General features: G+C 44.1%; 1 protein-coding gene, 1 long non-coding RNA gene and 4 other non-coding genes across 11 annotated transcripts in view; 3 read left to right on the forward strand and 3 right to left on the reverse strand.

Moving 5' to 3' along the window:
* LOC114573071 (uncharacterized) overlaps window positions 1-5,828 on the reverse strand; it is a 10,443-nt gene extending 4,615 nt beyond the window's left edge. The window contains exon 1 of the long non-coding RNA XR_003694861.1: window positions 5,772-5,828. This is a non-coding gene — a long non-coding RNA (uncharacterized LOC114573071). The remainder of the gene's footprint in view (window positions 1-5,771) is intronic.
* A 346-nt stretch (window positions 5,829-6,174) lies between these two features.
* The window catches only part of LOC114572805 (uncharacterized), a 13,265-nt gene continuing 1,939 nt past the window's right edge, over window positions 6,175-17,500 (forward strand). Inside the window, exons 1-7 of one of the 6 annotated variants that reach the window (XM_028604581.1) lie at window positions 9,054-9,181; window positions 9,685-9,772; window positions 10,016-10,125; window positions 11,011-11,738; window positions 11,822-11,893; window positions 11,989-12,203; window positions 16,989-17,500. The exon at window positions 16,989-17,500 is cut by the window's right edge and continues 367 nt beyond it. The gene's annotated coding sequence lies outside the window, so the exon portion shown is untranslated. Of the gene's footprint in view, window positions 6,486-9,050; window positions 9,182-9,416; window positions 9,472-9,684; window positions 10,126-11,010; window positions 11,739-11,821; window positions 11,894-11,988; window positions 12,204-16,464; window positions 16,500-16,988 lie in introns of those variants that run through there. The other 5 variants (XM_028604582.1, XM_028604579.1, XM_028604583.1 and 2 more) reach the window with 5 other exon arrangements.
* Window positions 6,488-6,559, reverse strand: trnad-guc (transfer RNA aspartic acid (anticodon GUC)). Its single transcript has one exon. It is a non-coding gene; the product is annotated as a tRNA-Asp (tRNA).
* trnav-cac (transfer RNA valine (anticodon CAC)) lies at window positions 6,819-6,891 on the forward strand. The gene has a single exon. It is a non-coding gene; the product is annotated as a tRNA-Val (tRNA).
* trnad-guc (transfer RNA aspartic acid (anticodon GUC)) lies at window positions 8,146-8,217 on the reverse strand. Its single transcript has one exon. It is a non-coding gene; the product is annotated as a tRNA-Asp (tRNA).
* On the forward strand, window positions 8,477-8,549 carry trnav-cac (transfer RNA valine (anticodon CAC)). The gene has a single exon. It is a non-coding gene; the product is annotated as a tRNA-Val (tRNA).

Raw genomic sequence — 17,500 nt, forward strand, 5'->3', positions numbered from 1 at the left:
CATCCCACTCCACCATGACTCTCAACACATATTTTCTTTCACCTTCTTTGGCACCCAGTACACCTACACCAGAATGCCCCAACGCTACAGAGACTCTCCTGGCATTTTCAATGACGTACTCAGAGAACACCTAACCCAAATCTCTCTGCCAGAAGATGTCATCCTGCTCCAATATGTGGATGACATTCTCCTTGGTGCACCCTCCGCTGAGCTCTGCCTGCAAGCTACAGGAACCATCCTGTCATTTCTTGCATCCAAAGGTTATAAGGTCAAGAAGGAAAAAGTCCAGTGTTGCAGGAGGAAGGTTGCCTTCCTGGGAAGAGAAATCTCTGCCACAGGTCAGACCCTATCCAGCCAACATCGAGAATCCATTCTCCAGCATCCTCGCCCAGAAACAGTACAGGACATGTTGTCTTTCCTGGGTTTGACGGGGTACAGCAGAAACTATATCCCTGATTACACCCTCCTCATCCAACCACTCAGAGACCTAGTGGCTGAAGCTGGAAACAGAAACCTAAATGCTCTGCTCCAATGGTCTCCTGAAGCTGAAACTGCCTTCTCCCTCACTAAGGAAGCACTCTCCCAGGCCACCATATTGGCTGCACCTGACTACACCATTCCATTTCATCTTGATGTTTCTGTCAAGAACGGACATGTTCATGCCGCCCTTTTCCAGAAAAAAGGGGGAGACAGGTTAGTGCTAACCTACCACAGCTCGAAATTGGACACTATTGAACAAGGACAAACATCCTGTGCTCAACATCTGGCTGCATTATCGAAAGCTGTCCAAAACAACCCACCTGGTCATGCATCACCCATTGCAGATCCACACGGACCACGGAGTGACCGCATTCCTGCAGAGCAATGCATTCACGCTCAGTACTGAACAAAAACTGAAAATACAGAAGGAACTGAGACAACCCCACATCACTTTTGTAACCTCAGCCATCAATTTGGCAGACAAAATGGGACACGGAAACCCCACAGCTGTGAAGAAGTGGCAGCACAAGAACTGAAACTCAGGCCAGATCTGAAAACGAACCTCTGCCAGATGCACAACATTGGCTGTACACAGATGGATGCTGCTACAAAGGAGAAAATGGAAATGTGGCTGCTTATGCGGTGATGGAACAACACGCAGAGCGATACACACAACGAAGTGGACTCAGGAATAATACCACAACCTGCATCAGCACAAATGGCTGAAATATTGGCACTTACAAAAAGCACTGCAGTGGTCAGAAGGAAAAGGGTCAATATCTACACAGACTCAGCATACGCACATGGAGCGGTGCATATAGATGGACCACAATGGCAGAAGAGGAATTTCCTGACCACCAGCAAGACTCCTGTCAAGCACAAGGATCAACTGGTAACCCTACTGGAAGCAGTAAAAGCGCCAGTAGCAGTGGCAATAATGAAGTGCAAAGGACATGACAAAGCAGACACAAGGGTGGCAAAAGGAAATGAAGCAGCAGACCAAAGAGCCAAAGAAGTTGGAGGGTACACTCCCAGACAAATGACACTGCAACCAGAGGGAGGACCAACAGAACTAACCACAGAAAACATAAAAGACATCCAAGAAGAGGCCGGACCATATGAACATTCAGAATGGCAGAGAAAAGGAGCATGCAAGGATAAAGACGGCATTTGGAGGTCACACACTGGACACATAGTGGCTCCGGCAAAGCTATGTTGACTATTGTTCCCAACCATGCACGGCCACACCCATGAGGGAACCAGAAGAACCCTTACAAACATGAAAGAACTATGGTGGCACCCATGGATGTCAGACATCATCACCAACTTTGTGGAAGAATGTGACACATGCAACAAACACAATAACAAGAAACCATTCAAGGCCCCAGCAGGAAAATCCCTGTGCCTACAGCCCCTTTCAAGACATCACCATAGATTTCACAGATATAGGGCCAGAGAACAGAGTAGGGGGGAAAAATGTATCTCCTTGTAATGGTAGACAGATTCACAAAATGGGTTGAAGCGATGCCAAGTAAAGATGAAACAGCACAGACAGTTGTAAAATGGCTGAAAAAATGAACTAGTACCGAGATATGGCGTACCACCACAATAAGATCAGACAATGGATCTCATTTTGCTAACAAACATCTACAGAAAGTAGAAGAGGCATTAGGGATCATACACAGATATGGGTCAGTTTATCATCCACAATCACAGGGATTAGTGGAGAGGGCCAACCAGACACTGAAAAGAAAAAATCGCTAAAGCATGTCAAGGTACAAAACTAACATGGGTAGAAGCACTGCCGTTAGCTTTTATGTCCATGCGCAGTTCCCCAGGATCTGACACACACTTATCTCCTCATGAGTTACTGACTGGAAGAAAATGCCAGGCCCACCCAGGGATGGAGGTCATATGCCATCCCTGGATGTGTGTAAACAACAATATGATGACTACATGAAGGCATTGACCAGTCTTACTTCAGTTTTATCTGAACAGGTCGCCAGAGCACAGACCCCGGGAGAAGAGGAGCCCCGGAGCAGTGTCAAGGTAGGTGACTGGGTGCAGTGAAAGTCCACAAGAGAAAGTGGACCGAGCCCAGGTGGCCTGGACCGCACGGGTGAGGGAGGTTACCTCACACTCTGTCCAAGTAAAAGGCCGGGCAGGAGCTGCTTGGCACCACCTGACACATTGTGCCCCAGCACCTACACCTTCCCGTGATTTGAGGGAAGTTAGAGCTGATTTGATCAACAATGCCGCTCCTGCTCAAACTTAGGCAATCAGTCCAAGGGAGCGAACCCAGACAAAAATACTACTATGGATGCACATGGAAGGTCTGGGTAGGAATGCTAATATCTACAGCCATACTCGTTATGTTGTTATTTTGGTTCATAGATACCAAATATGACAGAGGAAGAAGGGAGGTTCAGGTGACTAGAACAAAGGGACAGATCACATTGTCATTTATTAGGGGGACACACAAGCACAGCCCTATTAGACCTATGCGACATAGTGCCATGCACCACCAAAGACAGAAGAGAGGAAGTCATATACATATGCGTCACGACCAACTCAGACAAGTGGTGTAGCAGTTGGAAGTGTGCCATAGCTAACACAGGCTCAGATTGGGGAAATGTGGGATGTGAACCATATGATACAATGCACCTTACGATAACACATAGGGACCTGAAATCCAGACTGAGTGTAGGTAGAAAGCAGGAAGGACGATGCCAGGAACAGAAATATAATCCTATATATGTGACGTTGAAGGATCCAAAACCAGAGGATACAGGGACTTATGTTATGGGATTGTATGCTGAAGGGAAAGATCCATTAGGACAGTTCATCATTCGAGTCACAGACCCATGGAGTAATAGTACACCGTCCACATCCATTACTGCCAAGGTTGACGGTAGGACAAGGTTGAACACAGGTATGGGTGTCCTGAAAGACTCTAAAGGGCCATTAGTGAAATATTTGAACCTAGAGGACTTTACCATTGAGGAAAGGTTGGAGATGGAAACTGGTTTCACACCCTCAGGTAACACGTGGCTCAAAATGATGAAATATACTGCTAGAATGCATAAAATGTCTGACTGTGTTATCTGTGCTAAAGCAAGACCTCATTTGGGGACAGTACCATTCCCACTCTCACTTGTGGACGACCTTATTGGTTATAATTGTATGTTAAGTCTTTACAGTGATGTGACCATGGAAAGTGATGTCTGCAGGACCCTGTCTCTCCTGTATCCCAGAGTGCGTGCAATACAACCGCCTCCAGGAGTGGTCGCCTACCTTGGTAACTATACTTGCATCACACAACCCAACAGCTCTACCATGAATGTGGGACACCTACTTAAGAAGTTTTGTATGTACACCTACAACACATCTTCGTTCGTTCCCAATGTCACACAGTCGATGTTTAACAATCAGAGTAAGGGACTCGCTGATGTCTGGTGGATGTGTGGGACACAGCCCCGCCTTAGACCATCCTTACCTGCTAAATGGGGGGGAACCTGCGCCTTAGTGTCCCTATTACTGCCGATTACCATGCTTCCTATTAGCGCAGGGAAGCTAGAGGAGACAGTACAGTCTACCTACCACAAACATTCCTTGAAGAGGGCTAAAAGAGACACTGACTTGGGTTTTGGTACATGGGGAGATCCAAGCACCCCGTTCAGGTCTATATATAGTAGGGTGTATATAGATGCAATTGGAATACCAAGGGGTGTACCAGAGGAGTTCAAAGCTCAGAATCAGATAGCAAAGGGTTTTGAGTCTATACTGCCCTGGATAACTACAAACAAGAATGTGGACTGGATAAATTATATATACTACAACCAGCAGAGATTTTTGAACCGGACTAGGGATGGCCTGAGGGGTGTGTCCGAACAATTAGCCGCCTCCTCACTCATGGCATTTCAGAACCGTATGGCACTGGACATGTTGTTGGCAGAAAAAGGGGGTGTGTGCCACATGTTTGGAGATGCTTGTTATACATTTATTCCCAATAATACTGCCCCGGATGGTAGCATCACTAGAGCCTTGGAGGGGTTGACCTCTCTAGCCAATGAATTAGCAGAGAACTCGGGTGTGGCTGAAAACCTCATCACCAGTTGGCTGGAGGACGTTTTTGGCAAATACAAAGCAATTGTGCTCTCCATGCTTATGTCCGTGGCAGTGTTTGTGGGCATATTGGTGTGTTGTGGATGGTGTTGCATCCCTTGTTGTCGCACTCTGGTGAACAGATGGATTGATGTGGCTCTGACCAAAAAAGATCCCCAGAAAGATGCTCCTCCAGCCTACTCCATGCCCCTGTTGGGGATGGAGGATGGTGATGAGACTGATTCGGACAATGAAGGAAGTGAATCACCAATGTAATGCTATGCTATATTAATCTTGCTTCTTCTTCCCCTAGTGCGGACAATTATTTACCAGTTTGAGGGCCATATAATCCTAAACTTAGTAGTATTCACACCTGAGGTGTGAATAGGGAGATCTGTAAGAAATAAAAATAATCAGTCAAGCTGGCTATGCTTTATGAGGATACAAATCATAGTTGAATTATAGTTGTGTGTTTAGTGGAAGAGCACTGTGACAGCTTAGTCATGCAAAGTGAGAAAAGGATACTGTTGTACTGTTGTACAGCAGCACTGTATGACGGTGGTCAGAAAGCAACAAGAGTGCAGCAACAAAGTTAATATCAGTTTGATATCAGTTTGACCATGAGAATAAGTTACTCCTCAACCTGTGACAGGCAACAGCGGCGCATTGTTCTTTCTGACCATCAGCATAGCTAAAGTCCGTGAACCAACCAGGGGACGCTAAGTCTAAACCACGGTACTCCTCCAAATTTTAATAAACAAATCAGTCTGATGAGAGAAGCCTGTGTGCCTGCCCAACTCGGACCCGTGTACACGTTTATGCTCTTATGATTTTACTTAAATAAATACTTGTTAAACTTTTAAGTCCTCTTCTTGCCTACTTAGTGGATTTTGAAACACGACACGTTGTAGTCTGTACGGGCAGAAACAGAGAACTTTGGAAACGAATGCAGACACCCACATCAGTCAGTGTTGTCGGTTAGGTAAGCTTGCATGCCTTTCAGTAGCAGTTTCACCTCATGGTTGGTCCAAGCATATAAATCCCTGGGCTTACTTTTAGCCATTGTTGTTATTTCTCCAAATTATTATCAGTATTTGAATAACATAATTGAGCATATTTTAATAATTTTATTTTAAATGTTTATGTAATTCGTTTCCTCTCATTGTTCATAACCTCATTGTTCTTACCTTTCGTGAGCCTCAACCTCTTCGCCGTCAAATTGTTGTTGTTTGACGTTCCTGGATTCGTCTTACGTTCCTGCTTCCTTCCTACGTTCCTGGATCCTGAGGTAGGTGATCATATCTTCACTGTAAAGCTCTCTTTGATAGCAGGAACATGCTCAATGCTGTTGTAAAATTGTTGTCTTTCTTGGACTATATCCACTTTAATAATGTTTTCCTCAAAAGCGCATATCTTTTGCTATGTTTAGGCCTTTCCGCGACCCTTACACAAAGACATTTGGAAACGTCGATCAACCCTTTTAAGTTTGAAACTTGCAGGGTTGCGTTGTAGTCTGTACAGGCAGAAACGGAGAACTTTGGAAGCTTAATGCAGACACCCTACGTCAGTCAGTCTTATCGGTTAGGTAAGCTCGCATGCCTTTCAGTAGCAGTTCCACCTCATGGTTGGTCCAAGCAAATAAATCCCTGGGCTTACTTTTCGCCCTTGTTGTTCTTTCCCCAAATTATTAACGGCATTTGACTAACATAATTGAGCATATTTCAATGAAAAATATTAATGAATATGTAATTCTTTTACTCTCATGGTTGTTCTAAGCGTCATTGCTCTTACCTTTCGTGAGCCTCAACCTCTTGGCCTCATTGTTTGACATTCCTTGATCCGTCATACGTTCATGGATCCAGAGGTAGGTGATCATATCGTCATTGGTAAATAATTACCAGGTCTCCTCGTCAGGGAATCGAACCCCGGTCTTCCGCGTGACAGGCGGAGATACTGTACACTATACTAACGAGGACCGCCCAAGCACTGGATTTAGCACGTTACTTGCTAGGTGTCGCTATTACAGCATCTAGGCGACAGTGAATACATGTGGAAACATTTAGGTTTACTATATATTCACTGTCACTCATGTCCATGACAGAGCAGCTGTGACTGAATCCTGTTTAACATATCTATGTGTCATAAATAGACATGTCAAACGGCATTTTCAACATTTTAAGTAAAATATGAATGGTGCATTTCCCGACGAACATGTGAAAAAAAGCTTTTCATCGGTTTCCGTAGTGTAGTGGTTATCACGTTCGCCTCACACGCGAAAGGTCCCCAGCTCGAAACTGGGCGGAAACAAGTTTGTTTGAGTTTACTTTGAACAATCAAACTCTGCTGATTTAAAATCTCAATAACCTACATGGAAAACTGTCCCTTTCTTGAAATCCTGGCCAGGCCTACCGAAGTTTCCATAGTGCACTAGTCATTGCGTTGGCCTGACACGCAAAATGGCTCAGGTTGGAAACCGGGGGGAAAGTACGTTTGTTTTCTACTTTATTACACTGAGTAATGAAATCAAATGATTCAGTCAAATTGTCAGCCACAGCCAGGGTTGCGTTGTAGTCTGTACGGGCAGAAACAAAGAACTTTGGAAACGAATGCAGACACCCACGTCAGTCAGTCTTGTCGGTTAGGTAAGCTCGCATGCCTGTCAGTAGCAGTTTCACCTCATGGTTGGTCCAAGCATATAAATCCCTGGGCTTACTTTTAGCCATTGTTGTTATTTCTCCAAATTATTATCAGTATTTGAATAACATAATTGAGCATATTTTAATAATTTTATTTTAAATGTTTATGTAATTCGTTTCCTCTCATTGTTCATAACCTCATTGTTCTTACCTTTCGTGAGCCTCAACCTCTTCGCCGTCAAATTGTTGTTGTTTGACGTTCCTGGATCCGTCTTACGTTCCTGCTTCCTTCCTACGTTCCTGGATCCTGGGGTAGGTGATCATATCTTCACTGTAAAGCTCTCTTTGATAGCAGGAACATGCTCAATGCTGTTGTAAAATTGTTGTCTTTCTTGGACTATATCCACTTTAATAATGTTTTCCTCAAAAGCGCATATCTTTTGCTATGTTTAGGCCTTTCCGCGACCCTTACACAAAGACATTTGGAAACGTCGATCAACCCATTTAAGTTTGAAACTTGCAGGGTTGCGTTGTAGTCTGTACAGGCAGAAACGGAGAACTTTGGAAGCGAATGCAGACACCTACGTCAGTCAGTCTTATCGGTTAGGTAAGCTCGCATGCCTTTCAGTAGCAGTTCCACCTCATGGTTGGTCCAAGCAAATAAATCCCTGGGCTTACTTTTTGCCCTTGTTGTTCTTTCCCCAAATTATTAACAGCATTTGACTAACATAATTGAGCATATTTCAATGAAAAATATTAATGATTATGTTATTCTTTTACTCTCATTGTTGTTCTAAGCCTCATTGCTCTTACCTTTCGTGAGCATCAACCTCTTGGCCTCATTGTTTGACGTTCCTGGATCCGTCATACGTTCCTGGATCCAGAGGTAGATGATCATATTGTCATTGGTAAATAATTACCAGGTCTCCTCATCAGGGAATCGAACCCCCGTCTTCCGCGTGACAGGCGGAGATACTGTCCAATATACTAACGAGGACAGCCCAAGCACTGGATTTAGCACGTTACTCGCTAGGTGTCGCTATTACAGCATCTAGGCGACAGTGAATACATGTGGAAACATTTAGGTTTACTATATATTCACTGTCACTCATGTCAATGACAGAGCAGCTGTGACTGAATCCTGTTTAACATATCTATGTGTCATAAATAGACATGTCAAACGGCATTTTCAACATTTTAAGTGAAATATGAATGGTGCATTTCCCGACGACCATGTGAAAAAAAGCTTTTCATCGGTTTCCGTAGTGTAGTGGTTATCACGTTCGCCTCACACGCGAAAGGTCCCCAGCTCGAAACTGGGTGGAAACAAGATTGTTTGAGTTTACTTTGCACAATCAAACTCTGCTGATTTAAAATCTCAATAACCTGCATGGAAAACTGTCCCTTTCTTGAAATCCTGGCCAGGCCTACCGAAGTTTCCATAGTGCACTAGTCATTGCGTTGGCCTGACACGCAAAATGTCTCAGGTTGGAAACCGGGGGGAAAGTACGTTTGTTTTCTAATTTATTACACTGAGTAATGAAATCAAATGATTCAGTCAAATTGTCAGCCACAGCCAGGGTTGCGTTGTAGTCTGTACGGGCAGAAACAGAGAACTTTGGAAACGAATGCAGACACCCACGTCAGTCAGTCTTGTCGGTTAGGTAAGCTTGCATGCCTTTCAGTAGCAGTTTCACCTCATGGTTGGTCCAAGCATATAAATCCCTGGGCTTACTTTTAGCCATTGTTGTTATTTCTCCAAATTATTATCAGTATTTGAATGACATAATTGAGCATATTTTAATAATTTTATTTTAAATGTTTATGTAATTCGTTTCCTCTCATTGTTCATAACCTCATTGTTCTTACCTTTCGTGAGCCTCAACCTCTTGGCCTCATTGTTTGACGTTCCTGGATCCGTCATACGTTCCTGCTTCCTTCCTACGTTCCTGGATCCTGAGGTAGGTGATCATATCTTCACTGTAAAGCTCTCTTTGATAGCAGGAACATGCTCAATGCTGTTGTAAAATTGTTGTCTTTCTTGGACTATATCCACTTTAATAATGTTTTCCTTAAAAGCGCATATCTTTTGCTATGTTTAGGCCTTTCCATGACCCTTACACAAAGACATTTTGAACGCCGATCAACCCGTTTAAGTTTGAAACTTGCAGGGTTGCGTTGTAGTCTGTACAGGCAGAAACGGAGAACTTTGGAAGCGAATGCAGACACCTACGTCAGTCAGTCATATAAGGTTATATATATATATATATTAGGTAAGCTCGCATGCCTTTCAGTAGCAGTTCCACCTCATGGTTGGTCCAAGCAAATAAATCCCTGGGCTTACTTTTCGCCCTTGTTGTTCTTTCCCCAAATTATTAACAGCTTTTGACTAACATAATTGAGCATATTTCAATGAAAAATATTAATGATTATGTAATTCTTTTACTCTCATTGTTGTTCTAAGCCTCATTGCTCTTACCTTTCGTGAGCCTCAACCTCTTGGCCTCATTGTTTGACGTTCCTGGATCCGTCATACGTTCCTGGATCCAGAGGTAGGTGATCATATTGTCATTGGTAAATAATTACCAGGTCTCCTCGTCGGGGAATCGAACCCCGGTCTTCCGCGGGCAGCCGTGAATAGTAGGGCTTAATTCTATTAACTTTTACCATTCATTCTTTATGGTAAGTCTTAAACTACGGCCAAAAGCTGGATTTCGGGGGCGCTGTTTCCCCCTGTGGATAGAGTTAAGGAGAGACTCTTTTTTTTCTTCTTCTTTTTCCTTGTTTCCTTACAGTGACAGACGTTGACGTTGACGTAGACAGAGATAAAGTGCACAGAGTTTTTGTCAATATACGGTGTTTTTTCAACTGTTCTGTCGTCTTACAAGCTGTCAACTTATCAAACGTAAGTATTAAATTAACGTGTCTCCGTTGTATATATGGGCAAACTGTTGTTATACACTGTTAGTTGTTTTAGGATTGATTGACAGGTTCAAACTGTTGTTTACTTAGCTAAGGTAACGTTAACGTTAGCTAACAATAACGTCAGTACATTCATGTTTTTCAGGTAACGTTATGTACTGTACATGTCAGCGTTTACAGTAACGTTTACTTGTAATGATGTTACGTTGCACATCTCTCTTACAGACATTGCTATTGTGCTTTCTTTGACTCTTTCATAGTGTTTATTTATTTACAAACCATTAAACACAGAGGTACTGTTAATAGGTTGCTGCTACATACGTGTTTCAGAATATTTTTAATGGCTAAATAGTACAGTATGTCTAAAATGGGGTTAAATTGATAATAGGTTAAACACAGACACTTTGTTCTATCTATCTATCTATCTGTCTATCTAGTTATCTCTATGTCTGTCTAGCTGTTACCTAGTCATTAAAAAGGCTGATTTATGTTAACATGAATAACTGTTTATAGTATGACTGTCTTTTTAATTATTACTATATAATATGGATACTATTTACTGTAGCTACAGTCGTGTTTCAGGCAATTCTTGTGTATATTTTCAATAAAATAATACAGTTTATGTCTAAGATGGGGTTTATTTGCTATGGCAAACAGCATATAGAATTATTGTTAATAGATTAATATGTGAATAATACATTTTGATCGATCTATCTATCTATCTATCTATCTATCTATCTATCTATCTGTGCTGTTACTTAGTCATTACAAATGCTGATTGATGTTAAAATAAATAACTGTTTATGTAACAGTATGACTATATTTTGATTAATACTATATAATATACATTGTGTTTTGCTGTGCACAGGAGATAATGAAGAAGACAACCAACTTCTTTCCCGGAAAGACTATGGTGTCTTTCAGGAAGGGTCCATCAGGTCATCTGCGGCAGGATCCCTCTGACGAGGCCATGCGGATCAAAAAGAACCCTTCTCTTCAGGACAAGTCTCCCCCTCAGAGACATGACCTTGTGAAGACCAATGCTCTCACTGTGGTCTTTGAGCGGGGAGGGGATGTGTCTGACCGACTGGAGGTGATGGGGGAGTATGTGCTGCAGTTTGGCAAGTACAAGGGTAAATTGTTTAGGTGGCTCCTGGAAAACGATGTTGGCTACACCATCTACCTGATGAAAAAGGTAGAGGAGGAGGAGAGAGATGGGACCTTCAACCCTCAGGGACACAACAAGGACAGCCTGCTGTCATTTCTGGACTATGCCAGGAGCTTCCAGGAAATTAGGGACATCAGGGAGTATCTAGCTTCCAGGCTGCCTGCTCCACCAGTGGCATCAGAGGGTGAAAATACTGTCGGCTTTGGAGCCAGGGCAAAGGACACCTGGAGGCAGATCTGGGAGAGCAGGGCAGATGGATATGCTGCCTTCATCGTAGGAGTAAAGTGCATCAAAAACTGTAAAAATGTACAACCTGCAGCAGTACATCCTCAAGCAGCAGAGGGCTGAGTCTGGGGAGTCCTGTCCACCACCTTCAGGAGTCTCCACTACATCAGCTGCCCCTACACCGCCTACATCTAGCATTCTAGGTCAGTACACAAAAATATGCAAATACAGATGTTTAGTATTTTATGACCTGACACACAATAATTGTTATTGTTTAATCTTCTAGCGATGGAGGAAGACGAGGAGTTGGAGAGGGGGATGCTGAATCTGTCTCCCTGTAAATTTGCCACTGAACTAAGTAGGTGGAGATAGTTTAATTAACAGAGTGTTTTTTAAACTCTTACTGTTTACGATAGTACTGTAGTCTAATCTAGTAGTCACCTGTGCTTTCAGGACCAGCAGCAGTCTCCAGAGCCCCGGCTGTGTCTCCACCAACAGGTTTTTCTCCATCAGTGTAGAGGGAGGATTCTGTTCTCAGCAGAATCCTCATGCTATTACTGTTCTCCTTCATCTAGTTTGTTATTTTCTGACTGACTGGTCCATGAGTTTCAACGGCAAGAGCAGCTCCTCACTCTGTTGCTACAGGGGACCTTTGGACAAGTACTCAGGTCAGATCACACACGCAAAGTGGCTAGGAAGGTGGTGCTGTCATCCGGCACAATGTCTTCCTATGCCATAATGAATGAGAACTGGATGATCTTGAGCTGGGTGATGCTGCAGTCGGAGTGCGATTGGTTTAATTCAATTCAATTTTATTTATAGTATCAAATCATAACAAAAGTTATCTCGAGACACTTTACAGATAGAGTAGGTCTAGACCACACTCTATAAATTCCAAAACCCCAACAATTACAGTAATTCCCTCAAGAGCAAGCATTAGCAGTGGCTATTGCGACAGTGGCAAGAAAAAACTCCCTTTTAGGAAGAAACCTCGGCAGACCCAGACTCTTGGTAGGCGGTGTCTGACGGGCCGGTTGGGGGCGTGATGAACAGTGGTGATAACAGTCACATTAGAAGTGACAGTGACTTCGAAGGTTATCGTGGACGTTCATGTCATAGCAGGGCACATCGTGTCATACTGAGTAGTGCAGTCTCCTATACCGGATCCTGACTACTCTGTGCATAGGAACATCACAGCAGGGCGTTGCGGGATGTAACGTGGCGCTGCAGAGCACGGGTGGATGCTGCGGATGCAGCAGGATGCGGCCGGGAAATGCAGAGAATCGCAGAGCATAGCTCTGCGAAGAAGAAACATAAGGACTCCGGGGAGTAAACTCCCCAGAGCTAGATTAGTAACAAGCATTTCTGGGACAGGATGCATACAAAAGTAACAAGTAGAGATGAGAGAGCAGCTCAGTGTGTCTTAGGGAGGAACAGCCTCCCCGGCAGTCTAGAATTGTAATAGCATAACTTAAGAGAGGCAGGTTAAAGAGAGGTGCCTGGTCGGGCTAGAACTCTCCCCAACCGGATCGGGCTGTACTGGCCTGCCTCCCTCTACTCTCGCTAGATTATTAATTATACAGTATATAAAACTGATGACTACGAGGAGAAGCAGTGGGCCCGGTTAGGTGGATGCTGCAACTCCTCAATCCTTAACTATAAGCTTTATCAAAGAGAAGAGTTTTCAGTTTACTCTTAAATGTGGTGACGGTGTCTGCTCCTCGAACCCAGACTGGGAGCTGGTTCCACAATACTGGAACCTGTTAGCTGAAGGCCCTGGCCCCCCAGTCTACTTCCAGAGACTCTAGGAACCATAAGTAGCCCCGCATTCTGGGAGCGCAGTGCTCTAGTGGGACAATAAGGTACTATGAGCTCTTCTAAGTATGATGGTGCTTGACCATTTAGAGCTTTGTAAGTCAGGAGGAGGATTTTAAATTCGATCCTATATTTCACTGGAAGCCAATGCAGAGAAGCTAATACAGGAGAAATATGATCTCTTCTCTTAGTCCTCGTCAGAACACGTGCTGCAGCATTCTGGATCAGTTGGAGAGTCTTAATGGACTTATTTGGGCAACCTGATAATAAGGAATTGCAGTAATCTAGTCTAGAAGTAACGAATGCATGGACTAGTTTTTCAGCATCGTTTTGAGACAGGATATTCCTAATTTTGGCAATGTTACGAAGATGGAAAAAGGCTATTCTTGAGGTTTGTTTTAAGTGGGCGTTGAAGGATATATCCTGATCAAAAATAACTCCTAGATTTCTGACAGCAGTGCTGGAGGGCAGGGTAATACCATCCAGAGTAACTATATCTTTCGAAAACGAAGTTCGGCGGTGCGTTGGTCCTATCACAATAACTTCAGTTTTGTCTGAGTTTAACATCAGGAAATTGTGGGTCATCCAGGATTTTATATCCTCAATACACGTTTGAAGTCTTGCTAACTGACCACTTTCATCTGGCTTAATTGACAGATATAATTGGGTATCGTCTGCGTAACAGTGATAGTTAATTGAGTGTTTCCTAATAATATTACCTAGAGGAAGCATATATAAGGAAAATAGAATTGGTCCAAGCACTGAGCCTTGAGGAACGCCATGGCTAACTTTAGCGTGCTTGGAGGGTTTATCATTAACATTAACAAATTGGGATCGTTCAGAGAAATAGGACTTAAACCAGCTTAGTGCGATTCCTTTAATGCCAACTAAGTGTTCCAGTCTCTGTAACAGGATGGTATGGTCAATAGTGTCAAATGCAGCCCTAAGATCTAGTAGAACAAGAATGGAGACAAATCCTTTGTCTGCAGCAGTTAGAAGGTCGTTAGTAATTTTCACCAGTGCCGTCTCTGTGCTATGATTCTTTCTAAATCCTGATTGAAAATCATCAAATAGACTGTTGCTATGTAGAAAATCACATAACTGATTAGCAACCACCTTCTCAAGGATCTTGGATAGAAAGGGAAGGTTAGATATAGGTCTATAGTTTGCTAAGACCTCAGGATCTAGGGTGGGTTTTTTCAGAAGAGGTTTTATCACAGCAATTTTAAATGACTGCGGTACATAACCTGTTAGTAAGGACATATTGATCATATCTAATAATGAAGTGTTTACCACGGGTAACGCTTCTTTGAGTAGCCTTGTTGGGATGGGGTCTAAGAGACAGGTAGACAGCTTAGCTGAGGATATCTTTAACATTAATTGTTGAAGGTCTATAGGATAAAAGCAGTCCAAGTATATGTCGGGAGTCGTCGTTCTTTCTAGCGGTCCTGCATTTAAAGATGAACTGTTAGAAGTTAAGGGCAAAAGATGATGAATTTTATCTCTAATTGTTATAATTTTATCATTAAAGAAGCTCATGAAGTCATCACTACTCAGAGCTAGAGGAATAGATGGCTCAGTAGAGCTGTGAATATCTGTCAGCCTGGCTACAGTGCTGAAAAGAAACCTTGGGTTGTTCTTGTTTTCTTCTATTAATGATGAGTAATAGTCTGATCTGGCCTTTCTTAGGGCCTTCCTATAGGTTTTCAGACTGTCTTGCCATTCCAAACGGGATTCCTCCACTTTGGTGGAGCGCCACTTACTTTCGATGTTTTGTGAGATTTGTTTTAATTTGCGAGTTTGGGAGTTATACCAAGGAGCTAATTTCCTTTGCTTTATCGTTTTCTTTGTGAGAGGAGTGACAGAGTCTAAGGTCGTCCGTAGGCAAGTTGTAGCACCGTCTACAAATGTATCAATTTGAGAGGGACTGAGGTTAACATAGAAGTCCTCTGTTATGTTAAGGCACGACATAGACTGGAATGCTGTAGGAATATTTTCCTTAAATTTAGCTATAGCACTGTCAGATAGGCATCTATCTGGAATAATACTAGTATTACATGTTATCCTACAGAAAACATTTTTAGATTCATCCACTTGTATAGTGCTATCAGGATCAATACCTGGGGGACATGAATCTGTGATATTTTCAACATAATGTCAATACTTGCCTTCTGTCAGTGTGGTCGTTATGTTGTCAGATAGCATCCTGGCTCCGTGTCGGTTTGGGTGGAGACCATCACGCTTCAGCAGGTTGGGCATCTCCCAGAACAAGTTGAAGTTGTCGACATAGGGAATGCTCAGGGAAGTGCAGAGTGGTTCCAGCCAGGTGTGGAGACAGAACAGTCTGGACCATCTCTCCGCACCCTTCCTGTAGGTAGGTAGAGGCCCAGAGATGACAATCCGCTTACCTGTGCCCATCAGGATGGTGATGAGAGTGGTGAAGTCTTCCTGGAGTGCTATCGACCGTCTCTCTCTGATGTCGTTTGTGCCCACATGCACGATGATGTTGTCGACCTTGGCGTGGCGGGCGAGGATGCCGGGAAGTTTGTGCTGGATGTCACGGACCTTGGCACCGGGGAAGCAGTAGACCTTGGAGGGACCGCTAGGTAAAGGGGGAATGTGGAGGTCCCTTACCATGGAGCTTCCGATGACCAGCGTGGAGATTGATGAGTCCGAGGGGGGAGAGTCCGCCCTCAATGGGCGCGTCGACTGTGTGGATGGACCAGGATGAGCTGCGTGGGGACGTGGCAGAGAAGGGAACTCCTCGTCGTTCATCAGGATGCTGTAGCGGTTTTCTAGTTGTAGGGGTTGGGCTGGGGCTGAGCGCTGTCCTGACCGCCTGCTCTGGTGCTTGCTTACACGCCATGGCTCAGGCTGGTGTGGAGTGGAGCTGGTCAGCAGAGCTGGCTGGGTCCTCGGCAGAAGCCGAGGAGAGACAACAGGGACAGAGGTTGTATTAGTGCGTGGTGGGGTGAGAGTATTGCAGGGCACAGTGGAATCAAAACATCCGTCAGTGTGTGTGGGGGGGGAACTTCCAATGATAATGGAGTCAAGGAACTCTTCACTTGCCTTGATCTGGTGGAGAGACAATATTCTGGCTTCAAGTTCCACTATCTTCTGGCTGAACAGGAGGCACGAGTCACAGCCAGGTGAACAGCTGAGGGGGGTCATCGTGTAGCTTGCTAGTTTAGCTAGTAGCAACGTTGATGGAGGCCTTCTCCTAAAACCTAAAAACCTTCACAAGTCGAAATACAATGCAAGTGCTCCTGCTTGTGTTTAGCAAGCTGTGGATAGCCTGTTACTGCTACCAAAATATAGAATAGATTTCCCAGGAGGCAAAATCCTGAGTGGTTCGCTTTAACTCCCGCTAGCGGGCAGGCTAACTAGCCGTTAGCACAACAAATACCTAGACGTTAGCTAACGGAGCGGAGGAAAGTTTTGCAAACAACGGAGAAACTGCGGCCAGACAGGTCCGGTTAAAATACAGCTAAACGGTGTAATTAAGACGTTAAGCGTCTGCCGTTGTCGTCTGCAACAAGAAACAGGAAGTCAGGCGGAAACGGAAGTGACGTTCACAATACTCATGTTTACAAAACATATTGTTGTGGCTCTAATGAAATTCATTTTCCATGTTTTAGGGACTGTCGTGCTGCCTTCAAGGTCCTGGACCCTGGTCATCAGGAGCACCTGCTGTGGGACTGCTGGAGGACATCAGAGGCCACTGTGGCGAAGGCGACCTCTGGCAACCTTGCCAACAACAGTGCCTCGAGGAGCAAGTTTAACAAAGACATTGTCATCAAGTTAGACTTGTTTCACTGCATGAGGCGCTTTACCAGGGAGTGTGTGTCTGAACATCACCCTCTGTTCAGCTCCTTCTGCCAGTTCCTCTCTGCAGCATTTGTTGTGGTGGACCAGAGGGATCTACATCTACATCTAAGGCCTCCATGCTGAAGTTGTGGAGGATCCAACGCGTCCACATCCTGAGAGGCTGCCTGAGCGACCCTGACGTCGGGGAGGGAATTCTCTACAGGTATGGTAGTACCTTGCAGCTCAACTACAACAAGGGTGCAGGAGACGCTGTACCTGTTTGGATTCCAGTGAGAGGCACCTCTCAGCAGGAGGGCTTCCACTTTCACCAAGCCCAGTGGGT

The sequence above is a fragment of the Perca flavescens genome, chromosome 18 (genome assembly GCF_004354835.1).
Source record: "Perca flavescens isolate YP-PL-M2 chromosome 18, PFLA_1.0, whole genome shotgun sequence".
Taxonomy (NCBI): domain Eukaryota; kingdom Metazoa; phylum Chordata; class Actinopteri; order Perciformes; family Percidae; genus Perca; species Perca flavescens.